The 18,677-nt window shown below is 41.3% G+C and overlaps 66 non-coding genes and 17 pseudogenes across 66 annotated transcripts; all 83 read right to left on the reverse strand.

Moving 5' to 3' along the window:
• Positions 1-22: 22 nt before the first annotated feature.
• Positions 23-141, reverse strand: LOC134894925 (5S ribosomal RNA). Its single transcript, XR_010171846.1, has one exon. It is a non-coding gene; the product is annotated as a 5S ribosomal RNA (ribosomal RNA).
• Positions 142-248: 107 nt separating this feature from the next.
• On the reverse strand, positions 249-367 carry LOC135066955 (5S ribosomal RNA). The gene has a single exon (XR_010253188.1). It is a non-coding gene; the product is annotated as a 5S ribosomal RNA (ribosomal RNA).
• Positions 368-474: 107 nt separating this feature from the next.
• LOC134901162 (5S ribosomal RNA) lies at positions 475-593 on the reverse strand. Its single transcript, XR_010174655.1, has one exon. It is a non-coding gene; the product is annotated as a 5S ribosomal RNA (ribosomal RNA).
• Positions 594-700: 107 nt separating this feature from the next.
• Positions 701-819, reverse strand: LOC134894937 (5S ribosomal RNA). The gene has a single exon (XR_010171847.1). It is a non-coding gene; the product is annotated as a 5S ribosomal RNA (ribosomal RNA).
• A 107-nt stretch (positions 820-926) lies between these two features.
• Positions 927-1,045, reverse strand: LOC134889752 (5S ribosomal RNA; annotated as a pseudogene).
• A 107-nt stretch (positions 1,046-1,152) lies between these two features.
• LOC135070441 (5S ribosomal RNA) lies at positions 1,153-1,271 on the reverse strand. Its single transcript, XR_010256607.1, has one exon. It is a non-coding gene; the product is annotated as a 5S ribosomal RNA (ribosomal RNA).
• Positions 1,272-1,378: 107 nt separating this feature from the next.
• Positions 1,379-1,497, reverse strand: LOC134891605 (5S ribosomal RNA; annotated as a pseudogene).
• Positions 1,498-1,604: 107 nt separating this feature from the next.
• On the reverse strand, positions 1,605-1,723 carry LOC135061334 (5S ribosomal RNA). The gene has a single exon (XR_010247718.1). It is a non-coding gene; the product is annotated as a 5S ribosomal RNA (ribosomal RNA).
• A 107-nt stretch (positions 1,724-1,830) lies between these two features.
• On the reverse strand, positions 1,831-1,949 carry LOC135062242 (5S ribosomal RNA). Its single transcript, XR_010248596.1, has one exon. It is a non-coding gene; the product is annotated as a 5S ribosomal RNA (ribosomal RNA).
• A 107-nt stretch (positions 1,950-2,056) lies between these two features.
• LOC135065361 (5S ribosomal RNA) lies at positions 2,057-2,175 on the reverse strand. Its single transcript, XR_010251643.1, has one exon. It is a non-coding gene; the product is annotated as a 5S ribosomal RNA (ribosomal RNA).
• A 107-nt stretch (positions 2,176-2,282) lies between these two features.
• On the reverse strand, positions 2,283-2,401 carry LOC135059084 (5S ribosomal RNA). Its single transcript, XR_010245501.1, has one exon. It is a non-coding gene; the product is annotated as a 5S ribosomal RNA (ribosomal RNA).
• Positions 2,402-2,508: 107 nt separating this feature from the next.
• LOC134902261 (5S ribosomal RNA) lies at positions 2,509-2,627 on the reverse strand. Its single transcript, XR_010175729.1, has one exon. It is a non-coding gene; the product is annotated as a 5S ribosomal RNA (ribosomal RNA).
• A 107-nt stretch (positions 2,628-2,734) lies between these two features.
• LOC134902034 (5S ribosomal RNA) lies at positions 2,735-2,853 on the reverse strand. Its single transcript, XR_010175512.1, has one exon. It is a non-coding gene; the product is annotated as a 5S ribosomal RNA (ribosomal RNA).
• Positions 2,854-2,960: 107 nt separating this feature from the next.
• LOC135067814 (5S ribosomal RNA) lies at positions 2,961-3,079 on the reverse strand. The gene has a single exon (XR_010254023.1). It is a non-coding gene; the product is annotated as a 5S ribosomal RNA (ribosomal RNA).
• A 107-nt stretch (positions 3,080-3,186) lies between these two features.
• Positions 3,187-3,305, reverse strand: LOC134889753 (5S ribosomal RNA; annotated as a pseudogene).
• Positions 3,306-3,412: 107 nt separating this feature from the next.
• LOC135070593 (5S ribosomal RNA) lies at positions 3,413-3,531 on the reverse strand. Its single transcript, XR_010256751.1, has one exon. It is a non-coding gene; the product is annotated as a 5S ribosomal RNA (ribosomal RNA).
• Positions 3,532-3,638: 107 nt separating this feature from the next.
• On the reverse strand, positions 3,639-3,757 carry LOC134887501 (5S ribosomal RNA; annotated as a pseudogene).
• Positions 3,758-3,864: 107 nt separating this feature from the next.
• Positions 3,865-3,983, reverse strand: LOC134901414 (5S ribosomal RNA). Its single transcript, XR_010174906.1, has one exon. It is a non-coding gene; the product is annotated as a 5S ribosomal RNA (ribosomal RNA).
• A 107-nt stretch (positions 3,984-4,090) lies between these two features.
• LOC135062029 (5S ribosomal RNA) lies at positions 4,091-4,209 on the reverse strand. Its single transcript, XR_010248391.1, has one exon. It is a non-coding gene; the product is annotated as a 5S ribosomal RNA (ribosomal RNA).
• Positions 4,210-4,316: 107 nt separating this feature from the next.
• LOC135063738 (5S ribosomal RNA) lies at positions 4,317-4,435 on the reverse strand. Its single transcript, XR_010250061.1, has one exon. It is a non-coding gene; the product is annotated as a 5S ribosomal RNA (ribosomal RNA).
• Positions 4,436-4,541: 106 nt separating this feature from the next.
• LOC134901175 (5S ribosomal RNA) lies at positions 4,542-4,660 on the reverse strand. The gene has a single exon (XR_010174667.1). It is a non-coding gene; the product is annotated as a 5S ribosomal RNA (ribosomal RNA).
• Positions 4,661-4,767: 107 nt separating this feature from the next.
• On the reverse strand, positions 4,768-4,886 carry LOC135069132 (5S ribosomal RNA). The gene has a single exon (XR_010255321.1). It is a non-coding gene; the product is annotated as a 5S ribosomal RNA (ribosomal RNA).
• Positions 4,887-4,993: 107 nt separating this feature from the next.
• Positions 4,994-5,112, reverse strand: LOC134889754 (5S ribosomal RNA; annotated as a pseudogene).
• Positions 5,113-5,219: 107 nt separating this feature from the next.
• Positions 5,220-5,338, reverse strand: LOC134889044 (5S ribosomal RNA; annotated as a pseudogene).
• Positions 5,339-5,445: 107 nt separating this feature from the next.
• Positions 5,446-5,564, reverse strand: LOC134884645 (5S ribosomal RNA). Its single transcript, XR_010168785.1, has one exon. It is a non-coding gene; the product is annotated as a 5S ribosomal RNA (ribosomal RNA).
• A 107-nt stretch (positions 5,565-5,671) lies between these two features.
• On the reverse strand, positions 5,672-5,790 carry LOC134891606 (5S ribosomal RNA; annotated as a pseudogene).
• Positions 5,791-5,897: 107 nt separating this feature from the next.
• LOC135061335 (5S ribosomal RNA) lies at positions 5,898-6,016 on the reverse strand. The gene has a single exon (XR_010247719.1). It is a non-coding gene; the product is annotated as a 5S ribosomal RNA (ribosomal RNA).
• A 107-nt stretch (positions 6,017-6,123) lies between these two features.
• Positions 6,124-6,242, reverse strand: LOC134894949 (5S ribosomal RNA). Its single transcript, XR_010171849.1, has one exon. It is a non-coding gene; the product is annotated as a 5S ribosomal RNA (ribosomal RNA).
• A 107-nt stretch (positions 6,243-6,349) lies between these two features.
• On the reverse strand, positions 6,350-6,468 carry LOC135069898 (5S ribosomal RNA). The gene has a single exon (XR_010256078.1). It is a non-coding gene; the product is annotated as a 5S ribosomal RNA (ribosomal RNA).
• A 107-nt stretch (positions 6,469-6,575) lies between these two features.
• On the reverse strand, positions 6,576-6,694 carry LOC135065485 (5S ribosomal RNA). The gene has a single exon (XR_010251766.1). It is a non-coding gene; the product is annotated as a 5S ribosomal RNA (ribosomal RNA).
• A 107-nt stretch (positions 6,695-6,801) lies between these two features.
• Positions 6,802-6,920, reverse strand: LOC135058930 (5S ribosomal RNA). The gene has a single exon (XR_010245352.1). It is a non-coding gene; the product is annotated as a 5S ribosomal RNA (ribosomal RNA).
• A 107-nt stretch (positions 6,921-7,027) lies between these two features.
• Positions 7,028-7,146, reverse strand: LOC134885435 (5S ribosomal RNA). Its single transcript, XR_010169549.1, has one exon. It is a non-coding gene; the product is annotated as a 5S ribosomal RNA (ribosomal RNA).
• A 107-nt stretch (positions 7,147-7,253) lies between these two features.
• LOC134902188 (5S ribosomal RNA) lies at positions 7,254-7,372 on the reverse strand. Its single transcript, XR_010175660.1, has one exon. It is a non-coding gene; the product is annotated as a 5S ribosomal RNA (ribosomal RNA).
• A 107-nt stretch (positions 7,373-7,479) lies between these two features.
• LOC135066162 (5S ribosomal RNA) lies at positions 7,480-7,598 on the reverse strand. The gene has a single exon (XR_010252417.1). It is a non-coding gene; the product is annotated as a 5S ribosomal RNA (ribosomal RNA).
• A 107-nt stretch (positions 7,599-7,705) lies between these two features.
• On the reverse strand, positions 7,706-7,824 carry LOC134884457 (5S ribosomal RNA). Its single transcript, XR_010168604.1, has one exon. It is a non-coding gene; the product is annotated as a 5S ribosomal RNA (ribosomal RNA).
• A 107-nt stretch (positions 7,825-7,931) lies between these two features.
• Positions 7,932-8,050, reverse strand: LOC135067636 (5S ribosomal RNA). The gene has a single exon (XR_010253847.1). It is a non-coding gene; the product is annotated as a 5S ribosomal RNA (ribosomal RNA).
• Positions 8,051-8,157: 107 nt separating this feature from the next.
• LOC134894960 (5S ribosomal RNA) lies at positions 8,158-8,276 on the reverse strand. Its single transcript, XR_010171852.1, has one exon. It is a non-coding gene; the product is annotated as a 5S ribosomal RNA (ribosomal RNA).
• A 107-nt stretch (positions 8,277-8,383) lies between these two features.
• LOC135062176 (5S ribosomal RNA) lies at positions 8,384-8,502 on the reverse strand. Its single transcript, XR_010248531.1, has one exon. It is a non-coding gene; the product is annotated as a 5S ribosomal RNA (ribosomal RNA).
• A 107-nt stretch (positions 8,503-8,609) lies between these two features.
• On the reverse strand, positions 8,610-8,729 carry LOC134889812 (5S ribosomal RNA; annotated as a pseudogene).
• A 107-nt stretch (positions 8,730-8,836) lies between these two features.
• Positions 8,837-8,955, reverse strand: LOC134894972 (5S ribosomal RNA). Its single transcript, XR_010171855.1, has one exon. It is a non-coding gene; the product is annotated as a 5S ribosomal RNA (ribosomal RNA).
• Positions 8,956-9,062: 107 nt separating this feature from the next.
• Positions 9,063-9,181, reverse strand: LOC135062177 (5S ribosomal RNA). The gene has a single exon (XR_010248532.1). It is a non-coding gene; the product is annotated as a 5S ribosomal RNA (ribosomal RNA).
• Positions 9,182-9,288: 107 nt separating this feature from the next.
• Positions 9,289-9,407, reverse strand: LOC134888169 (5S ribosomal RNA; annotated as a pseudogene).
• Positions 9,408-9,514: 107 nt separating this feature from the next.
• LOC135067668 (5S ribosomal RNA) lies at positions 9,515-9,633 on the reverse strand. The gene has a single exon (XR_010253879.1). It is a non-coding gene; the product is annotated as a 5S ribosomal RNA (ribosomal RNA).
• A 107-nt stretch (positions 9,634-9,740) lies between these two features.
• Positions 9,741-9,860, reverse strand: LOC134896733 (5S ribosomal RNA; annotated as a pseudogene).
• A 107-nt stretch (positions 9,861-9,967) lies between these two features.
• Positions 9,968-10,086, reverse strand: LOC134894983 (5S ribosomal RNA). Its single transcript, XR_010171857.1, has one exon. It is a non-coding gene; the product is annotated as a 5S ribosomal RNA (ribosomal RNA).
• Positions 10,087-10,193: 107 nt separating this feature from the next.
• Positions 10,194-10,312, reverse strand: LOC135069899 (5S ribosomal RNA). Its single transcript, XR_010256079.1, has one exon. It is a non-coding gene; the product is annotated as a 5S ribosomal RNA (ribosomal RNA).
• A 107-nt stretch (positions 10,313-10,419) lies between these two features.
• LOC135065486 (5S ribosomal RNA) lies at positions 10,420-10,538 on the reverse strand. The gene has a single exon (XR_010251767.1). It is a non-coding gene; the product is annotated as a 5S ribosomal RNA (ribosomal RNA).
• A 107-nt stretch (positions 10,539-10,645) lies between these two features.
• On the reverse strand, positions 10,646-10,764 carry LOC135058932 (5S ribosomal RNA). The gene has a single exon (XR_010245353.1). It is a non-coding gene; the product is annotated as a 5S ribosomal RNA (ribosomal RNA).
• Positions 10,765-10,871: 107 nt separating this feature from the next.
• LOC134885436 (5S ribosomal RNA) lies at positions 10,872-10,990 on the reverse strand. The gene has a single exon (XR_010169550.1). It is a non-coding gene; the product is annotated as a 5S ribosomal RNA (ribosomal RNA).
• Positions 10,991-11,097: 107 nt separating this feature from the next.
• LOC134902190 (5S ribosomal RNA) lies at positions 11,098-11,216 on the reverse strand. Its single transcript, XR_010175661.1, has one exon. It is a non-coding gene; the product is annotated as a 5S ribosomal RNA (ribosomal RNA).
• A 107-nt stretch (positions 11,217-11,323) lies between these two features.
• Positions 11,324-11,442, reverse strand: LOC135066163 (5S ribosomal RNA). Its single transcript, XR_010252418.1, has one exon. It is a non-coding gene; the product is annotated as a 5S ribosomal RNA (ribosomal RNA).
• A 107-nt stretch (positions 11,443-11,549) lies between these two features.
• Positions 11,550-11,668, reverse strand: LOC134884458 (5S ribosomal RNA). Its single transcript, XR_010168605.1, has one exon. It is a non-coding gene; the product is annotated as a 5S ribosomal RNA (ribosomal RNA).
• Positions 11,669-11,775: 107 nt separating this feature from the next.
• LOC135067637 (5S ribosomal RNA) lies at positions 11,776-11,894 on the reverse strand. Its single transcript, XR_010253848.1, has one exon. It is a non-coding gene; the product is annotated as a 5S ribosomal RNA (ribosomal RNA).
• A 107-nt stretch (positions 11,895-12,001) lies between these two features.
• Positions 12,002-12,120, reverse strand: LOC134894996 (5S ribosomal RNA). The gene has a single exon (XR_010171860.1). It is a non-coding gene; the product is annotated as a 5S ribosomal RNA (ribosomal RNA).
• A 107-nt stretch (positions 12,121-12,227) lies between these two features.
• Positions 12,228-12,346, reverse strand: LOC135062178 (5S ribosomal RNA). The gene has a single exon (XR_010248533.1). It is a non-coding gene; the product is annotated as a 5S ribosomal RNA (ribosomal RNA).
• Positions 12,347-12,453: 107 nt separating this feature from the next.
• Positions 12,454-12,573, reverse strand: LOC134889813 (5S ribosomal RNA; annotated as a pseudogene).
• Positions 12,574-12,680: 107 nt separating this feature from the next.
• Positions 12,681-12,799, reverse strand: LOC134895007 (5S ribosomal RNA). Its single transcript, XR_010171861.1, has one exon. It is a non-coding gene; the product is annotated as a 5S ribosomal RNA (ribosomal RNA).
• Positions 12,800-12,906: 107 nt separating this feature from the next.
• On the reverse strand, positions 12,907-13,025 carry LOC135062179 (5S ribosomal RNA). Its single transcript, XR_010248534.1, has one exon. It is a non-coding gene; the product is annotated as a 5S ribosomal RNA (ribosomal RNA).
• A 107-nt stretch (positions 13,026-13,132) lies between these two features.
• LOC134900783 (5S ribosomal RNA) lies at positions 13,133-13,251 on the reverse strand. The gene has a single exon (XR_010174287.1). It is a non-coding gene; the product is annotated as a 5S ribosomal RNA (ribosomal RNA).
• A 107-nt stretch (positions 13,252-13,358) lies between these two features.
• On the reverse strand, positions 13,359-13,477 carry LOC134884659 (5S ribosomal RNA). The gene has a single exon (XR_010168798.1). It is a non-coding gene; the product is annotated as a 5S ribosomal RNA (ribosomal RNA).
• A 107-nt stretch (positions 13,478-13,584) lies between these two features.
• LOC135061009 (5S ribosomal RNA) lies at positions 13,585-13,703 on the reverse strand. The gene has a single exon (XR_010247402.1). It is a non-coding gene; the product is annotated as a 5S ribosomal RNA (ribosomal RNA).
• A 107-nt stretch (positions 13,704-13,810) lies between these two features.
• LOC134891038 (5S ribosomal RNA) lies at positions 13,811-13,929 on the reverse strand (annotated as a pseudogene).
• A 107-nt stretch (positions 13,930-14,036) lies between these two features.
• On the reverse strand, positions 14,037-14,155 carry LOC135065983 (5S ribosomal RNA). Its single transcript, XR_010252246.1, has one exon. It is a non-coding gene; the product is annotated as a 5S ribosomal RNA (ribosomal RNA).
• Positions 14,156-14,262: 107 nt separating this feature from the next.
• On the reverse strand, positions 14,263-14,381 carry LOC135062521 (5S ribosomal RNA). The gene has a single exon (XR_010248868.1). It is a non-coding gene; the product is annotated as a 5S ribosomal RNA (ribosomal RNA).
• A 107-nt stretch (positions 14,382-14,488) lies between these two features.
• Positions 14,489-14,607, reverse strand: LOC134886983 (5S ribosomal RNA; annotated as a pseudogene).
• Positions 14,608-14,714: 107 nt separating this feature from the next.
• Positions 14,715-14,833, reverse strand: LOC135070680 (5S ribosomal RNA). Its single transcript, XR_010256835.1, has one exon. It is a non-coding gene; the product is annotated as a 5S ribosomal RNA (ribosomal RNA).
• Positions 14,834-14,940: 107 nt separating this feature from the next.
• Positions 14,941-15,059, reverse strand: LOC135070133 (5S ribosomal RNA). The gene has a single exon (XR_010256307.1). It is a non-coding gene; the product is annotated as a 5S ribosomal RNA (ribosomal RNA).
• Positions 15,060-15,166: 107 nt separating this feature from the next.
• On the reverse strand, positions 15,167-15,285 carry LOC135061123 (5S ribosomal RNA). Its single transcript, XR_010247514.1, has one exon. It is a non-coding gene; the product is annotated as a 5S ribosomal RNA (ribosomal RNA).
• A 107-nt stretch (positions 15,286-15,392) lies between these two features.
• LOC134891039 (5S ribosomal RNA) lies at positions 15,393-15,511 on the reverse strand (annotated as a pseudogene).
• A 107-nt stretch (positions 15,512-15,618) lies between these two features.
• On the reverse strand, positions 15,619-15,737 carry LOC135065984 (5S ribosomal RNA). The gene has a single exon (XR_010252247.1). It is a non-coding gene; the product is annotated as a 5S ribosomal RNA (ribosomal RNA).
• Positions 15,738-15,844: 107 nt separating this feature from the next.
• Positions 15,845-15,963, reverse strand: LOC135062522 (5S ribosomal RNA). The gene has a single exon (XR_010248869.1). It is a non-coding gene; the product is annotated as a 5S ribosomal RNA (ribosomal RNA).
• Positions 15,964-16,070: 107 nt separating this feature from the next.
• On the reverse strand, positions 16,071-16,189 carry LOC134886984 (5S ribosomal RNA; annotated as a pseudogene).
• Positions 16,190-16,296: 107 nt separating this feature from the next.
• On the reverse strand, positions 16,297-16,415 carry LOC135070681 (5S ribosomal RNA). Its single transcript, XR_010256836.1, has one exon. It is a non-coding gene; the product is annotated as a 5S ribosomal RNA (ribosomal RNA).
• A 107-nt stretch (positions 16,416-16,522) lies between these two features.
• Positions 16,523-16,641, reverse strand: LOC135065035 (5S ribosomal RNA). The gene has a single exon (XR_010251326.1). It is a non-coding gene; the product is annotated as a 5S ribosomal RNA (ribosomal RNA).
• Positions 16,642-16,748: 107 nt separating this feature from the next.
• On the reverse strand, positions 16,749-16,867 carry LOC135070071 (5S ribosomal RNA). The gene has a single exon (XR_010256246.1). It is a non-coding gene; the product is annotated as a 5S ribosomal RNA (ribosomal RNA).
• Positions 16,868-16,974: 107 nt separating this feature from the next.
• On the reverse strand, positions 16,975-17,093 carry LOC134901736 (5S ribosomal RNA). Its single transcript, XR_010175218.1, has one exon. It is a non-coding gene; the product is annotated as a 5S ribosomal RNA (ribosomal RNA).
• A 107-nt stretch (positions 17,094-17,200) lies between these two features.
• LOC134889655 (5S ribosomal RNA) lies at positions 17,201-17,319 on the reverse strand (annotated as a pseudogene).
• Positions 17,320-17,426: 107 nt separating this feature from the next.
• LOC134895019 (5S ribosomal RNA) lies at positions 17,427-17,545 on the reverse strand. Its single transcript, XR_010171862.1, has one exon. It is a non-coding gene; the product is annotated as a 5S ribosomal RNA (ribosomal RNA).
• A 107-nt stretch (positions 17,546-17,652) lies between these two features.
• On the reverse strand, positions 17,653-17,771 carry LOC135065036 (5S ribosomal RNA). The gene has a single exon (XR_010251327.1). It is a non-coding gene; the product is annotated as a 5S ribosomal RNA (ribosomal RNA).
• A 107-nt stretch (positions 17,772-17,878) lies between these two features.
• On the reverse strand, positions 17,879-17,997 carry LOC135070072 (5S ribosomal RNA). Its single transcript, XR_010256247.1, has one exon. It is a non-coding gene; the product is annotated as a 5S ribosomal RNA (ribosomal RNA).
• Positions 17,998-18,104: 107 nt separating this feature from the next.
• Positions 18,105-18,223, reverse strand: LOC135060917 (5S ribosomal RNA). Its single transcript, XR_010247313.1, has one exon. It is a non-coding gene; the product is annotated as a 5S ribosomal RNA (ribosomal RNA).
• Positions 18,224-18,330: 107 nt separating this feature from the next.
• On the reverse strand, positions 18,331-18,449 carry LOC134884633 (5S ribosomal RNA). Its single transcript, XR_010168774.1, has one exon. It is a non-coding gene; the product is annotated as a 5S ribosomal RNA (ribosomal RNA).
• A 107-nt stretch (positions 18,450-18,556) lies between these two features.
• On the reverse strand, positions 18,557-18,676 carry LOC134893357 (5S ribosomal RNA; annotated as a pseudogene).
• Between the last annotated feature and the right edge of the window lies 1 nt (position 18,677).

Consider the following 18,677-nt stretch of genomic DNA (forward strand, 5'->3'; position numbering starts at 1 on the left):
AACGGTGTTGGCAGTATAAAATTATCTACAGCACCTTGTATTCCCAGGTGGTCTCCCATCCAAGTACTAACCAGGCCCAACACTGCTTAGCTTCCAAGATCAGATGAGATTGGGCGTATCCAGTGTGGTGTGGCTGTAGATGAGCTTTGTGGTTTCTGTTTGAACTTTTCTACTTCTAACTACTGGTTCATATATGAATACATTTGAAAATTGAATGCATCAACAGAACTGTGTTGGCAGTATAAAAATATCTACAGCACCTTGTATTCCCAGGTGGTCTCCCATCCAAGTACTAACCAGGCCCAGCACTGCTTAGCTTTCAAGATCAGATGAGATTGGGCACATCCAGTGTGGTGTGGCTGTAGATGAACTTTGTGGTTTCTGTTAGAACTTTTCTACTTCTAACTACTGGTTCATAAATGAATACGTTTTAAAATGGAATGCATCAACAGAACGGTGTTGGCAGTATAAAATTATCTACAGCACCTTGTATTCCCAGGTGGTCTCCCATCCAAGTACTAACCAGGCCCAACACTGCTTAGCTTCCAAGATCAGATGAGATTGGGCGCATCCAGTGTGGTGTGGCTGTAGATGAGCTTTGTGATTTCTGTTAGAACTTTTCTACTTCTAACTACTGGTTCATAAATGAATACGTTTTAAAATGGAATGCATCAACAGAACGGTGTTGGCAGTATAAAATTATCTACAGCACCTTGTATTCCCAGGTGGTCTCCCATCCAAGTACTAACCAGGCCCAACACTGCTTAGCTTCCAAGATCAGATGAGATTGGGCGTATCCAGTGTGGTGTGGCTGTAGATGAGCTTTGTGGTTTCTGTTTGAACTTTTCTACTTCTAACTACTGGTTCATAAATGAATACATTTGAAAATTGAATGCATCAACAGAACGGTGTTGGCAGTATAAAAATATCTACAGCACCTTGTATTCGCAGGTGGTCTCCCATCCAAGTACTAACCAGTCCCAACACTGCTTAGCTTCCAAGATCAGATGAAATTGGGCGTATCCAGTGTGGTGTGGCTGTAGATGAGCTTTATGGTTTCTGTTAGACCTTTTCTACTTCTAACTACTGGTTCATAAATGAATACGTTTTAAAATGGAATGCATCAACAGAACGGTGTTGGCAGTATAAAATTATCTACAGCACCTTGCATTCCCAGGTGGTCTCCCATCCAAGTACTAACCAGTCCCAACACTGCTTAGCTTCCAAGATCAGATGAGATTGGGCGTATCCAGTGTGGTGTGGCTGTAGATGAGCTTTATGGTTTCTGTTAGAACTTTTCTACTTCTAACTACTGGTTCATAAATGAATACGTTTGAAAATGGAATGCATCAACAGAATGGTGTTGGCAGTATAAAAATATCTACAGCACCTTGTATACCCAGGTGGTCTCCCATCCAAGTACTAACGAGGCCCAACACTGCTTAGCTTCCAAGATCAAATGAGATTGGGCGTATCCAGTGTGCTGTAGCTGTAGATGAACTTTGTGGTTTCTGTTAGAACTTTTCTACTTCTAACTACTGGTTCATAAATGAATACGTTTTAAAATGGAATGCATCAACAGAACGGTGTTGGCAGTATAAAATTATCTACAGCACCTTGTATTCCAAGGTGGTCTCCCATCCAAGTACTAACCAGGCCCAACACTGCTTAGCTTCCAAGATCAGATGAGATTGGGCGTATCCAGTGTGGTGTGGCTGTAGATGAGCTTTATGGTTTCTGTTAGAACTTTTCTACTTCTAACTACTGGTTCATAAATGAATACGTTTGAAAATGGAATGCATCAACAGAACGGTGTTGGCAGTATAAAAATATCTACAGCACCTTGTATTCCCAGGTGGTCTCCCATCCAAGTACTAACCAAGCCCAACACTGCTTAGCTTCCAAGATCAGATGAGATTGGGCGTATCCAGCGTGGTGTGGCTGTAGATGAGCTTTATGGTTTCTGTTAGAACTTTTCTACTTCTAACTACTGGTTCATAAATGAATACGTTTTAAAATGGAATGCATCAACAGAACGGTGTTGGCAGTATAAAAAAATCTACAGCACCTTGTATTCCCAGGTGGTCTCCCATCCAAGTACTAACCAGGCCCAACACTGCTTAGCTTCCAAGATCAGATGAGATTGGGCCTATCCAGTGTGGTGTGGCTGTAGATGAGCTTTGTGGTTTCTGTTTGAACTTTTCTACTTCTAACTACTGGTTCATAAATGAAAACATTTGAAAATGGAATGCATCAACAGAACGGTGTTGGCAGTATAAAAATATCTACAGCACCTTGTATTCCCAGGTGGTCTCCCATCCAAGTACTAACCAGGCCCAACACTGCTTAGCTTCCAAGATCAGATGAGATTGGGCATATCCAGTGTGGTGTGGCTGTAGATGAACTTTGTGGTTTCTGTTAGAACTTTTCTACTTCTAACTACTGGTTCATAAATGAATACGTTTTAAAATGGAATGCATCAACAGAACGGTGTTGGCAGTATAAAATTATCTACAGCACCTTGTATTCCCAGGTGGTCTCCCATCCAAGTACTAACCAGGCCCAACACTGCTTAGCTTCCAAGATCAGATGAGATTGGGCGTATCCAATGTGGTGTGGCTGTAGATGAGCTTTATGGTTTCTGTTAGAACTTTTCTACTTCTAACTACTGGTTCATAAATGAATATGTTTGAAAATGGAATGCATCAACAGAACGGTGTTGGCAGTATAAAAATATCTACAGCACCTTGTATTCCCAGGTGGTCTCCCATCCAAGTACTAACCAGGCCCAACACTGTTTAGCTTCCAAGATCAGATGAGATTGGGCGTATCCAGTGTGGTGTGGCTGTAGATGAGCTTTGTGGTTTCTGTTAGAACTTTTCTACTTCTAACTACTGGTTCATAAATGAATACGTTTGAAAATGAAATGCATCAACAGAACGGTGTTGGCAGTATAAAAATATCTACAGCACCTTGTATTCCCAGGTGGTCTCCCATCCAAGTACTAACCAGGCCCAACACTGCTTAGCTTCCAAGATCAGATGAGATTGGGCGTATCCAGTGTTGTGTGGCTGTAGATGAACTTTGTGGTTTCTGTTAGAACTTTTCTACTTCTAACTACTGGTTCATAAATGAATACGTTTTAAAATGGAATGCATCAACAGAACGGTGTTGGCAGTATAAAAATATCTACAGCACCTTGTATTCGCAGGTGGTCTCCCATCCAAGTACTAACCAGTCCCAACACTGCTTAGCTTCCAAGATCAGATGAAATTGGGCGTATCCAGTGTGGTGTGGCTGTAGATGAGCTTTATGGTTTCTGTTAGAACTTTTCTACTTCTAACTACTGGTTCATAAATGAATACGTTTGAAAATGGAATGCATCAACAGAACGGTGTTGGCAGTATAAAAATATCTACAGCACCTTGTATTCCCAGGTGGTCTCCCATCCAAGTACTAACCAGGCCCAACACTGCTTAGCTTCCAAAATCAGATGAGATTGGGCGTATCTAGTGTGGTGTGGCTGTAGATGAGCTTTGTGGTTTCTGTTAGAACTTTTCTACTTCTAACTACTGGTTCATAAATGAATACGTTTGAAAATGGAATGCATCAACAGAACGGTGTTGGCAGTATAAAAATATCTACAGCATCTTGTATACCCAGGTGGTCTCCCACCCAAGTACTAACCAGGCCCAACACTGCTTAGCTTCCAAGATCAGATGAGATTGGGCGTATCCAGTGTGGTGTGGCTGTAGATGAACTTTGTGGTTTCTGTTAGAACTTTTCTACTTCTAACTACTGGTTCATAAATGAATACGTTTTAAAATGGAATGCATCAACAGAACGGTGTTGGCAGTATAAAATTATCTACAGCACCTTGTATTCCCAGGTGGTCTCCCATCCAAGTACTAACCAGGCCCAACACTGCTTAGCTTCCAAGATCAGATGAGATTGGGCGTATACAGTGTGGTGTGGCTGTAGATAAGCTTTGTGGTTTCTGTTTGAACTTTTCTACTTCTAACTACTGGTTCATATATGAATACATTTGAAAATTGAATGCATCAACAGAACTGTGTTGGCAGTATAAAAATATCTACAGCACCTTGTATTCCCAGGTGGTCTCCCATCCAAGTACTAACCAGGCCCAGCACTGCTTAGCTTTCAAGATCAGATGAGATTGGGCGCATCCAGTGTGGTGTGGCTGTAGATGAACTTTGTGGTTTCTGTTAGAACTTTTCTACTTCTAACTACTGGTTCATAAATGAATACGTTTTAAAATGGAATGCATCAACAGAACGGTGTTGGCAGTATAAAATTATCTACAGCACCTTGTATTCCCAGGTGGTCTCCCATCCAAGTACTAACCAGGCCCAACACTGCTTAGCTTCCAAGATCAGATAAGATTGGGCGTATCCAGTGTGGTGTGGCTGTAGATGAGCTTTATGGTTTCTGTTAGAATTTTTCTACTTCTAACTACTGGTTCATAAATGAATGCGTTTGAAATGGAATGCATCAACAGAACGGTGTTGGCAGTATAAAAATATCTACAGCACCTTGTATTCCCAGGTGGTCTCCCATCCAAGTACTAACCAGGCCCAACACTGCTTAGCTTCCAAGATCAGATGAGATTGGGCGCATCCAGTGTGGTGTGGCTGTAGATGAGCTTTGTGATTTCTGTTAGAACTTTTCTACTTCTAACTACTGGTTCATAAATGAATACGTTTGAAAATGGAATGCATCAACAGAACGGTGTTGGCAGTATAAAAATATCTACAGCACCTTGTATTCCCAGGTGGTCTCCCATCCAAGTACTAACCAGGCCCAACACTGCTTAGCTTCCAAGATCAGATGATATTGGGCGTATCCAGTGTGGTGTGGCTGTAGATGAGCTTTGTGGTTTCTGTTTGAACTTTTCTACTTCTAACTACTGGTTCATAAATGAATACATTTGAAAATTGAATGCATCAACAGAACGGTGTTGGCAGTATAAAAATATCTACAGCACCTTGTATTCGCAGGTGGTCTCCCATCCAAGTACTAACCAGTCCCAACACTGCTTAGCTTCCAAGATCAGATGAAATTGGGCGTATCCAGTGTGGTGTGGCTGTAGATGAGCTTTATGGTTTCTGTTAGACCTTTTCTACTTCTAACTACTGGTTCATATATGAATACGTTTTAAAATGGAATGCATCAACAGAACGGTGTTGGCAGTATAAAATTATCTACAGCACCTTGCATTCCCAGGTGGTCTCCCATCCAAGTACTAACCAGTCCCAACACTGCTTAGCTTCCAAGATCAGATGAGATTGGGCGTATCCAGTGTGGTGTGGCTGTATATGAGCTTTATGGTTTCTGTTAGAACTTTTCTACTTCTAACTACTGGTTCATAAATGAATACGTTTGAAAATGGAATGCATCAACAGAATGGTGTTGGCAGTATAAAAATATCTACAGCACCTTGTATTCCCAGGTGGTCTCCCATCCAAGTACTAACCAGGCCCAACACTGCTTAACTTCCAAGATATGATGAGATTGGGCGTATCAAGTGTGGTGTGGCTGTAGATGAGCTTTGTGATTTCTGTTAGAACTTTTCTACTTCTAACTACTGGTTCATAAATGAATACGTTTGAAAATGGAATGCATCAACAGAACGGTGTTGGCAGTATAAAAATATCTACAGCACCTTGTATACCCAGGTGGTCTCCCATCCAAGTACTAACGAGGCCCAACACTGCTTAGCTTCCAAGATCAAATGAGATTGGGCGTATCCAGTGTGCTGTAGCTGTAGATGAACTTTGTGGTTTCTGTTAGAATTTTTCTACTTCTAACTACTGGTTCATAAATGAATACGTTTTAAAATGGAATGCATCAACAGAACGGTGTTGGCAGTATAAAATTATCTACAGCACCTTGTATTCCAAGGTGGTCTCCCATCCAAGTACTAACCAGGCCCAACACTGCTTAGCTTCCAAGATCAGATGAGATTGGGCGTATCCAGTGTGGTGTGGCTGTAGATGAGCTTTATGGTTTCTGTTAGAACTTTTCTACTTCTAACTACTGGTTCATAAATGAATACGTTTGAAAATGGAATGCATCAACAGAACGGTGTTGGCAGTATAAAAATATCTACAGCACCTTGTATTCCCAGGTGGTCTCCCATCCAAGTACTAACCAGGCCCAACACTGCTTAGCTTCCAAGATCAGATGAGATTGGGCGTATCCAGTGTGGTGTGGCTGTAGATAAGCTTTATGGTTTCTGTTAGAACTTTTCTACTTCTAACTACTGGTTCATAAATGAATACGTTTGAAAATGGAATGCATCAACAGAACGGTCTACGTAGTATAAAAATATCTACAGAACCTTGTTTTCCCAGGTGGTCTCCCATCCAAGTACTAACCTGGCCCAACACTGCTTAGCTTCCAAGATCAGATGAGATTGGGCGTATCCAGTGTGGTGTTGCTGTAGATGAACTTTCTGGTTTCTGTTAGAACTTTTCTACTTCTAACTACTGGTTCATAAATGAATACGTTTTAAAATGGAATGCATCAACAGAACGGTGTTGGCAGTATAAAATTATCTACAGCACCTTGTATTCCCAGGTGGTCTCCCATCCAAGTACTAACCAGGCCCTACACTGCTTAGCTTCCAAGATCAGATGAGATTGGGCATATCCAGTGTGGTGTGGCTGTAGAAGAGTTTTATGGTTTCTGTTAGTACTTTTCTACTTCTAACTACTGGTTCATAAATGAATACGTTTGAAAATGGAATGCATCAACAGAACGGTGTTGGTAGTATAAAAATATCTACAGCACCTTGTATTCCCAGGTGGTCTCCCATCCAAGTACTAACCAGGCCCAACACTGCTTAGCTTCCAAGATCATATGAGATTGGGCGTATCCAGTGTGGTGTGGCTGTAGATGAGCTTTATTGTTTCTGTTAGAACTTTTCTACTTCTAACTACTGGTTCATAAATGAATACGTTTGAAAATGGAATGCATCAACAGAACGGTGTTGGTAGTATAAAAATATCTACAGCACCTTGTATTCCCAGGTGGTCTCCCATCCAAGTACTAACCAAGCCCAACACTGCTTAGCTTCCAAAATCAGATGAGATTGGGCGTATCCAGTGTGGTGCGGCTGTAGATGAGCTTTGTGGTTTCTGTTTGAACTTTTCTACTTCTAACTACTGGTTCATAAATGAATACATTTGAAAATTGAATGCATAAACAGAACGGTGTTGGCAGTATAAAAATATCTACAGCACCTTGTATTCCCAGGTGGTCTCCCATCCAAGTACTAACCAAGCCCAACACTGCTTAGCTTCCAAGATCAGATGAGATTGGGCGTATCCAGTGTGGTGTGGCTGTAGATGAGCTTTGTGGTTTCTGTTAGAACTTTTCTACTTCTAACTACTGGTTCATAAATGAATACGTTTGAAAATGGAATGCATCAATAGAACGGTGTTGGCAGTATAAAAATATCTACAGCACCTTGTATTCCCAGGTGGTCTCCCATCCAAGTACTAACCAGGCCCAACACTGCTTAGCTTCCAAGATCAGATGAGATTGGGCATATCCAGTGTGATGTGGCTGTAGATGAACTTTGTGGTTTCTGTTAGAACTTTTCTACTTCTAACTACTGGTTCATAAATGAATACGTTTTAAAATGGAATGCATCAACAAAACGGTGTTGGCAGTATAAAATTATCTACAGCACCTTGTATTCCCAGATGGTCTCCCACCCAAGTACTAACCAGTCCCAACACTGCTTAGCTTCCAAGATCAGATGAGATTGGGCGTATCCAGTGTGGTGTGGCTGTAGATGAGCTTTATGGTTTCTGTTAGAACTTTTCTACTTCTAACTACTGGTTCATAAATAAATACGTTTGAAAATGGAATGCATCAACAGAATGGTGTTGGCAGTATAAAAATATCTACAGCACCTTGTATTCCCAGGTGGTCTCCCATCCAAGTACTAACCAGGCCCAACACTGCTTAACTTCCAAGATATGATGAGATTGGGCGTATCCAGTGTGGTGTGGCTGTAGATGAACTTTGTGGTTTCTATTAGAACTTTTCTACTTCTAACTACTGGTTCATAAATGAATACGTTTGAAAATGGAATGCATCAACAGAACGGTGTTGGTAGTATAAAAATATCTACAGCACCTTGTATTCCCAGGTGGTCTCCCATCCAAGTACTAACCAGGCCCAACACTGCTTAGCTTCCAAGATCAGATGAGATTGGGCGTATCCAGTGTGGTGTGGCTGTAGATGAGCTTTGTGGTTTCTATTTGAACTTTTCTACTTCCAACTACTGGTTCATAAATGAATACATTTGAAAATTGAATGCATCAACAGAACGGTGTTGGCAGTATAAAAATATCTACAGCACCTTGTATTCCCAGGTGGTCTCCCATCCAAGTACTAACCAGACCCAACACTGCTTAGCTTCCAAGATCAGATGAGATTGGGCGTATCCAGTGTGGTGTGGCTGTAGATGAGCTTTGTGGTTTCTGTTAGAACTTTTCTACTTCTAACTACTGGTTCATAAATGAATAGGTTTGAAAATGGAATGCATCAACAGAACGGTGTTGGCAGTATGAAAATATCTACAGCACCTACGTATTCCCAGGTGGTCTCCCATCCAAGTACTAACCAGACCCAACACTGCTTAGCTTCCAAGATCAGATGAGATTGGGCATATCCAGTGTGGTGTGGCTGTAGAAGAGCGTTATGGTTTCTGTTAGTACTTTTCTACTACTAACTACTGGTTCATAAATGAATACGTTTGAAAATGGAATGCATCAACAGAACGGTGTTGGTAGTACAAAAATATCTACAGCACCTTGTATTCCCAGGTGGTCTCCCATCCAAGTACTAACCAGGCCCAACACTGCTTAGCTTCCAAGATCAGATGAGATTGGGCGTATCCAGTGTGGTGTGGCTGTAGATGAGCTTTGTGGTTTCTATTTGAACTTTTCTACTTCCAACTACTGGTTCATAAATGAATACATTTGAAAATTGAATGCATCAACAGAACGGTGTTGGCAGTATAAAAATATCTACAGCACCTTGTATTCCCAGGTGGTCTCCCATCCAAGTACTAACCAGACCCAACACTGCTTAGCTTCCAAGATCAGATGAGATTGGGCGTATCCAGTGTGGTGTGGCTGTAGATGAGCTTTGTGGTTTCTGTTTGAACTTTTCTACTTCTAACTACTGGTTCATAAATGAATACATTTGAAAATTGAATGCATCAACAGAACGGTGTTGGCAGTATAAAAATATCTACAGCACCTTGTATTCCCTGGTGGTCTCCCATCCAAGTACTAACCAGACCCAACACTGCTTAGATTCCAAGATCAGATGAGATTGGGCATATCCAGTGTGGTGTGGCTGTAGATGAGCTATATGGTTTCTGTTAGAACTTTTCTACTTCTAACTACTGGTTCATAAATGAATACGTTTGAAAATGGAATGCATCAACAGAACGGTGTACGTAGTATAAAAATATCTACAGCACCTTGTTTTCCCAGGTGGTCTCCCATCCAAGTACTAATCAGGCCCAACACTGCTTAGCTTCCTAGATCAGATGAGATTGGGCGTATCCAGTGTGGTGTGGCTGTAGATGAGCTTTGTGGTTTCTGTTAGAACTTTTCTACTTCTAACTACTGGTTCATACATGAATACGTTTGAAAATGGAATGCATCAACAGAACGGTGTTGGCAGTATAAAAATATATACAGCACCTATGTATTCCCAGGTGGTCTCCCATCCAAGTACTGACCAGGACCAACACTGCTTAGCTTTCAAGATCAGATGAGATTGGGCATATCTAGTGTGGTGTGGCTGTAGAAGAGCTTTATGGTTTCTGTTAGAACTTTTCTACTTCTAACTACTGGTTCATAAATGAATACGTTTGAAAATGGAATGCATCAACAGAACGGTGTTGGCAGTATAAAAATATCTACAGCACCTTGTATTCCCAGGTGGTCTCCCATCCAAGTACTAACCAGGCCCAACACTGCTTAGCTTCCAAGATCAGATGAGATTGGGCGTATCCAGTGTGGTGTGGCTGTAGATGAGCTTTATGGTTTCTGTTAGAACTTTTCTACTTCTAACTACTGGTTCATAAATGAATACGTTTGAAAATGGAATGCATCAACAGAACGGTCTACGTAGTATAAAAATATCTACAGAACCTTGTTTTCCCAGGTGGTCTCCCATCCAAGTACTAACCTGGCCCAACACTGCTTAGCTTCCAAGATCAGATGAGATTGGGCGTATCCAGTGTGGTGTTGCTGTAGATGAACTTTCTGGTTTCTGTTAGAACTTTTCTACTTCTAACTACTGGTTCATAAATGAATACGTTTTAAAATGGAATGCATCAACAGAACGGTGTTGGCAGTATAAAATTATCTACAGCACCTTGTATTCCCAGGTGGTCTCCCATCCAAGTACTAACCAGGCCCTACACTGCTTAGCTTCCAAGATCAGATGAGATTGGGCATATCCAGTGTGGTGTGGCTGTAGAAGAGTTTTATGGTTTCTGTTAGTACTTTTCTACTTCTAACTACTGGTTCATAAATGAATACGTTTGAAAATGGAATGCATCAACAGAACGGTGTTGGTAGTATAAAAATATCTACAGCACCTTGTATTCCCAGGTGGTCTCCCATCCAAGTACTAACCAGGCCCAACACTGCTTAGCTTCCAAGATCATATGAGATTGGGCGTATCCAGTGTGGTGTGGCTGTAGATGAGCTTTATTGTTTCTGTTAGAACTTTTCTACTTCTAACTACTGGTTCATAAATGAATACGTTTGAAAATGGAATGCATCAACAGAACGGTGTTGGTAGTATAAAAATATCTACAGCACCTTGTATTCCCAGGTGGTCTCCCATCCAAGTACTAACCAAGCCCAACACTGCTTAGCTTCCAAAATCAGATGAGATTGGGCGTATCCAGTGTGGTGCGGCTGTAGATGAGCTTTGTGGTTTCTGTTTGAACTTTTCTACTTCTAACTACTGGTTCATAAATGAATACATTTGAAAATTGAATGCATAAACAGAACGGTGTTGGCAGTATAAAAATATCTACAGCACCTTGTATTCCCAGGTGGTCTCCCATCCAAGTACTAACCAAGCCCAACACTGCTTAGCTTCCAAGATCAGATGAGATTGGGCGTATCCAGTGTGGTGTGGCTGTAGATGAGCTTTGTGGTTTCTGTTAGAACTTTTCTACTTCTAACTACTGGTTCATAAATGAATACGTTTGAAAATGGAATGCATCAATAGAACGGTGTTGGCAGTATAAAAATATCTACAGCACCTTGTATTCCCAGGTGGTCTCCCATCCAAGTACTAACCAGGCCCAACACTGCTTAGCTTCCAAGATCAGATGAGATTGGGCATATCCAGTGTGATGTGGCTGTAGATGAACTTTGTGGTTTCTGTTAGAACTTTTCTACTTCTAACTACTGGTTCATAAATGAATACGTTTTAAAATGGAATGCATCAACAAAACGGTGTTGGCAGTATAAAATTATCTACAGCACCTTGTATTCCCAGATGGTCTCCCACCCAAGTACTAACCAGTCCCAACACTGCTTAGCTTCCAAGATCAGATGAGATTGGGCGTATCCAGTGTGGTGTGGCTGTAGATGAGCTTTATGGTTTCTGTTAGAACTTTTCTACTTCTAACTACTGGTTCATAAATAAATACGTTTGAAAATGGAATGCATCAACAGAATGGTGTTGGCAGTATAAAAATATCTACAGCACCTTGTATTCCCAGGTGGTCTCCCATCCAAGTACTAACCAGGCCCAACACTGCTTAACTTCCAAGATATGATGAGATTGGGCGTATCCAGTGTGGTGTGGCTGTAGATGAACTTTGTGGTTTCTATTAGAACTTTTCTACTTCTAACTACTGGTTCATAAATGAATACGTTTGAAAATGGAATGCATCAACAGAACGGTGTTGGTAGTATAAAAATATCTACAGCACCTTGTATTCCCAGGTGGTCTCCCATCCAAGTACTAACCAGGCCCAACACTGCTTAGCTTCCAAGATCAGATGAGATTGGGCGTATCCAGTGTGGTGTGGCTGTAGATGAGCTTTGTGGTTTCTATTTGAACTTTTCTACTTCCAACTACTGGTTCATAAATGAATACATTTGAAAATTGAATGCATCAACAGAACGGTGTTGGCAGTATAAAAATATCTACAGCACCTTGTATTCCCAGGTGGTCTCCCATCCAAGTACTAACCAGACCCAACACTGCTTAGCTTCCAAGATCAGATGAGATTGGGCGTATCCAGTGTGGTGTGGCTGTAGATGAGCTTTGTGGTTTCTGTTAGAACTTTTCTACTTCTAACTACTGGTTCATAAATGAATAGGTTTGAAAATGGAATGCATCAACAGAACGGTGTTGGCAGTATGAAAATATCTACAGCACCTACGTATTCCCAGGTGGTCTCCCATCCAAGTACTAACCAGACCCAACACTGCTTAGCTTCCAAGATCAGATGAGATTGGGCATATCCAGTGTGGTGTGGCTGTAGAAGAGCTTTATGGTTTCTGTTAGTACTTTTCTACTACTAACTACTGGTTCATAAATGAATACGTTTGAAAATGGAATGCATCAACAGAACGGTGTTGGTAGTACAAAAATATCTACAGCACCTTGTATTCCCAGGTGGTCTCCCATCCAAGTACTAACCAGGCCCAACACTGCTTAGCTTCCAAGATCAGATGAGATTGGGCGTATCCAGTGTGGTGTGGCTGTAGATGAGCTTTGTGGTTTCTATTTGAACTTTTCTACTTCCAACTACTGGTTCATAAATGAATACATTTGAAAATTGAATGCATCAACAGAACGGTGTTGGCAGTATAAAAATATCTACAGCACCTTGTATTCCCAGGTGGTCTCCCATCCAAGTACTAACCAGACCCAACACTGCTTAGCTTCCAAGATCAGATGAGATTGGGCGTATCCAGTGTGGTGTGGCTGTAGATGAGCTTTGTGGTTTCTGTTTGAACTTTTCTACTTCTAACTACTGGTTCATAAATGAATACATTTGAAAATTGAATGCATCAACAGAACGGTGTTGGCAGTATAAAAATATCTACAGCACCTTGTATTCCCAGGTGGTCTCCCATCCAAGTACTAACAAAGCCCAACACTGCTTAGCTTCCAAGATCAGACGAGATTGGGCGTATCCAGTGTGGTGTGGCTGTAGATGAGCTTTGTGGTTTCTGTTAGAACTTTTCTACTTCTAACTACTGGTTCATAAATGAATACGTTTGAAAATGGAATGCATCAACAGAACGGTGTTGGCAGTATAAAAATATCTACAGCACCTTGTATTCCCAGGTGGTCTCCCATCCAAGTACTAACCAAGCCCAACACTGCTTAGCTTCCAAGATCAGGTGAGATTGGGCGTATCCAGTATGGTGTGGCTGTAGATGAGCTTTGTGGTTTCTGTTAGAACTTTTCTACTTCTAACTACTGGTTCATAAATGAATACGTTTGAAAATGGAATGCATCTACAGAACAGTGTTGGCAGTATAAAAATATCTACAGCACCTTGTATTCCCAGGTGGTCTCCCATCCAAGTACTAACAAGGCCCAACACTGCTTAGCTTCCAAGATCAGACGAGATTGGGCGTATCCAGTGTGGTGTGGCTGTAGATGAGCTTTGCGGTTTCTGTTAGAACTTTTCTACTTCTAACTACTGGTTCATAAATGAATACGTTTGAAAATGGAATGCATCAACAGAACGGTGTTGGCAGTATAAAAATATCTACAGCACCTTGTATTACTAGGTGGTCTCCCATCCAAGTACTAACCAGGCCCAACACTGCTTAGCTTCCAATATCAGATGAGATTGGGCGTATCCAGTGTGGTGTGGCTGTAGATGAGCTTTGTGGTTTCTGTTAGAACTTTTCTACTTCTAACTACTGGTTCATAAATGAATACGTTTGAAAATGGAATGCATCAACAGAACGGTGTTGGTAGTATAAAAATATCTACAGCTCCTTGTATTCCCAGGTGGTTTCCCATCCAAGTACTAACCAGGCCCAACACTGCTTAGCTTCCAAGATCAGATGAGATTGGGCGTATCCAGTGTGGTGTGGCTGTAGATAAGCTTTATGGTTTCTGTTAGAACTTTTCTACTTCTAACTACTGGTTCATAAATGAATACGTTTTAAAATGGAATGCATCAACAGAACGGTGTTGGTAGTATAAAAATATCTACAGCACCTTGTATTCCCAGGTGGTCTCCCATTCAAGTACTAACCAGGCCCAACACTGCTTAGCTTCCAAGATCAGATGAGATTGGGCGTATCCAATGTGGTGTGGCTGTAGATGAGCTTTGTGGTTTCTGTTAGAACTTTTCTACTTCTAACTACTGGTTCATAAATGAATATGTTTGAAAATGGAATGCATCAACAGAACGGTGTTGGCAGTATAAAAATATCTACAGCACTTTGTATCCCCAGGTGGTCTCCCATCCAAGTACTAACCAGGCCCAACACTGCTTAGCTTCCAAGATCAGATGAGATTGGGCGTATCCAGTGTGGTGTGGCTGTAGATGAGCTTTGTGGTTTCTGTTAGAACTTTTCTACTTCTAACTACTGGTTCATAAATGAATACGTTTGAAAATGGAACGCATCAACAGAATGGTGTTGGTAGTATAAAATTATCTACAGCACCTTGTATTCCCAGGTGGTCTCCCATCCAAGTACTAACCAGGCCCAACACTGCTTAGCTTCCAAGATAAGATGAGATTGGGCGTATCCAGTGTGGTGTGGCTGTAGATGAGCTTTGTGGTTTCTGTTAGAACTTTTCTACTTCTAACTACTGGTTCATAAATGAATACGTTTGAAAATGGAATGCATCAACAGAACGGTGTTGGCAGTATAAAAATATCTACAGCACTTTGTATTCCCAGGTGGTCTCCCATCCAAGTACTAACCAAGCCCAACACTGCTTAGCTTCCAAGATCAGGTGAGATTGGGCGTATCCAGTATGGTGTGGCTGTAGATGAGCTTTGTGGTTTCTGTTAGAACTTTTCTACTTCTAACTACTGGTTCATAAATGAATACGTTTGAAAATGGAATGCATCTACAGAACAGTGTTGGCAGTATAAAAATATCTACAGCACCTTGTATTCCCAGGTGGTCTCCCATCCAAGTACTAACAAGGCCCAACACTGCTTAGCTTCCAAGATCAGACGAGATTGGGCGTATCCAGTGTGGTGTGGCTGTAGATGAGCTTTGCGGTTTCTGTTAGAACTTTTCTACTTCTAACTACTGGTTCATAAATGAATACGTTTGAAAATGGAATGCATCAACAGAACGGTGTTGGCAGTATAAAAATATCTACAGCACCTTGTATTACTAGGTGGTCTCCCATCCAAGTACTAACCAGGCCCAACACTGCTTAGCTTCCAATATCAGATGAGATTGGGCGTATCCAGTGTGGTGTGGCTGTAGATGAGCTTTGTGGTTTCTGTTAGAACTTTTCTACTTCTAACTACTGGTTCATAAATGAATACGTTTGAAAATGGAATGCATCAACAGAACGGTGTTGGTAGTATAAAAATATCTACAGCTCCTTGTATTCCCAGGTGGTTTCCCATCCAAGTACTAACCAGGCCCAACACTGCTTAGCTTCCAAGATCAGATGAGATTGGGCGTATCCAGTGTGGTGTGGCTGTAGATAAGCTTTATGGTTTCTGTTAGAACTTTTCTACTTCTAACTACTGGTTCATAAATGAATACGTTTTAAAATGGAATGCATCAACAGAACGGTGTTGGTAGTATAAAAATATCTACAGCACCTTGTATTCCCAGGTGGTCTCCCATTCAAGTACTAACCAGGCCCAACACTGCTTAGCTTCCAAGATCAGATGAGATTGGGCGTATCCAATGTGGTGTGGCTGTAGATGAGCTTTGTGGTTTCTGTTAGAACTTTTCTACTTCTAACTACTGGTTCATAAATGAATATGTTTGAAAATGGAATGCATCAACAGAACGGTGTTGGCAGTATAAAAATATCTACAGCACTTTGTATCCCCAGGTGGTCTCCCATCCAAGTACTAACCAGGCCCAACACTGCTTAGCTTCCAAGATCAGATGAGATTGGGCGTATCCAGTGTGGTGTGGCTGTAGATGAGCTTTGTGGTTTCTGTTAGAACTTTTCTACTTCTAACTACTGGTTCATAAATGAATACGTTTGAAAATGGAACGCATCAACAGAATGGTGTTGGTAGTATAAAATTATCTACAGCACCTTGTATTCCCAGGTGGTCTCCCATCCAAGTACTAACCAGGCCCAACACTGCTTAGCTTCCAAGATAAGATGAGATTGGGCGTATCCAGTGTGGTGTGGCTGTAGATGAGCTTTGTGGTTTCTGTTAGAACTTTTCTACTTCTAACTACTGGTTCATAAATGAATACGTTTGAAAATGGAATGCATCAACAGAACGGTGTTGGCAGTATAAAAATATCTACAGCACTTTGTATTCCCAGGTGGTCTCCCATCCAAGTACTAACCAGGCCCAACACTGCTTAGCTTCCAAGATCAGATGAGATTGGGCGTATCCAGTGTGGTGTGGCTGTAGATGAGTTTTGTGGTTTCTGTTAGAACTTTTCTACTTCTAACTACTGGTTCATAAATGAATACGTTTGAAAATGGAATGCATCAACAGAACGGTGTTGGCAGTATAAAAATATCTACAACACTTTGTATTCCCAGGTGGTCTCCCATCCAAGTACTAACAAGGCCCAACACTGCTTAGCTTCCAAGATCAGACGAGATTGGGCGTATCCAGTGTGGTGTTGCTGTAGATGAGCTTTGTGGTTTCTGTTAGAACTTTTCTACTTCTAACTACAGGTTCATAAATGAATACGTTTGAAAATGGAATGCATCAACAGAACAGTGTTGGCAGTATAAAAATATCTACAGCACCTTGTATTCCCAGGTGGTCTCCCATCCAAGTACTAACAAGGCCTTACACTGCTTAGCTTCCAAGATCAGATGAGATTGGGCGTATCCAGTGTGGTGTGGCTGTAGATGAGATTTGCGGTTTCTGTAGGAAATTTTCTACTTCTAACTACTGGTTCATAAATGAATACGTTTGAAAATGGAATGCATCAACAGAACGGTGTTGGCAGTATAAAAATATCTACAGCGCCTTGTATTACCAGGTGGTCTCCCATCCAAGTACTAACCAGGCCCAACACTGCTTAGCTTCCAAGATCAGATGAGATTGGACGTATCCAGTGTGGTGTGGCTGTAGATGAGCTTTGTAGTTTCTGTTAGAACTTTTCTACTTCTAACTACTGGTTTATAAATGAATACGTTTGAAAATGGAATGCATCAACAGAACGGTGTTGGCAGTATAAAAATATCTACAGCACCTTGTATTCCCAGGTGGTCTCCCATCCAAGTACTAACCAGGCCCAACACTGCTTAGCTTCCAAGATCAGATGAGATTGGGCGTATCCAGTGTGGTGTGGCTGTAGATGAGCTTTGTGGTTTCTGTTAGAACTTTTATACTTCTAACTACTGGTTCATAAATGAATACGTTTGAAAATGGAATGCATCAACAGAACGGTGTTGGCAGTATAAAAATATCTACAGCACTTTGTATTCCCAGGTGGTCTCCCATCCAAGTACTAACCAGGCCCAACACTGCTTAGCTTCCAAGATCAGATGAGATTGGGCGTATCCAGTGTGGTGTGGCTGTAGATGAGTTTTGTGGTTTCTGTTAGAACTTTTCTACTTCTAACTACTGGTTCATAAATGAACACGTTTGAAAATGGAATGCATCAACAGAACGGTGTTGGCAGTATAAAAATATCTACAACACTTTGTATTCCCAGGTGGTCTCCCATCCAAGTACTAACAAGGCCCAACACTGCTTAGCTTCCAAGATCAGACGAGATTGGGCGTATCCAGTGTGGTGTTGCTGTAGATGAGCTTTGTGGTTTCTGTTAGAACTTTTCTACTTCTAACTACAGGTTCATAAATGAATACGTTTGAAAATGGAATGCATCAACAGAACAGTGTTGGCAGTATAAAAATATCTACAGCACCTTGTATTCCCAGGTGGTCTCCCATCCAAGTACTAACAAGGCCTTACACTGCTTAGCTTCCAAGATCAGACGAGATTGGGCGTATCCAGTGTGGTGTGGCTGTAGATGAGATTTGCGGTTTCTGTAGGAAATTTTCTACTTCTAACTACTGGTTCATAAATGAATACGTTTGAAAATGGAATGCATCAACAGAACGGTGTTGGCAGTATAAAAATATCTACAGCGCCTTGTATTACCAGGTGGTCTCCCATCCAAGTACTAACCAGGCCCAACACTGCTTAGCTTCCAAGATCAGATGAGATTGGGCGTATCCAGTGTGGTGTGGCTGTAGATGAGCTTTGTAGTTTCTGTTAGAACTTTTCTACTTCTAACTACTGGTTTATAAATGAATACGTTTGAAAATGGAATGCATCAACAGAACGGTGTTGGCAGTATAAAAATATCTACAGCACCTTGTATTCCCAGGTGGTCTCCCATCCAAGTACTAAACAGGCACCAACACTGCTTAGCTTCCAAGATCAGATGAGATTGGGCATATCCAGTTTGGTGTGGCTGCAGATG

Source organism: Pseudophryne corroboree, chromosome 3 (genome assembly GCF_028390025.1).
Source record: "Pseudophryne corroboree isolate aPseCor3 chromosome 3, aPseCor3.hap2, whole genome shotgun sequence".
Taxonomy (NCBI): domain Eukaryota; kingdom Metazoa; phylum Chordata; class Amphibia; order Anura; family Myobatrachidae; genus Pseudophryne; species Pseudophryne corroboree.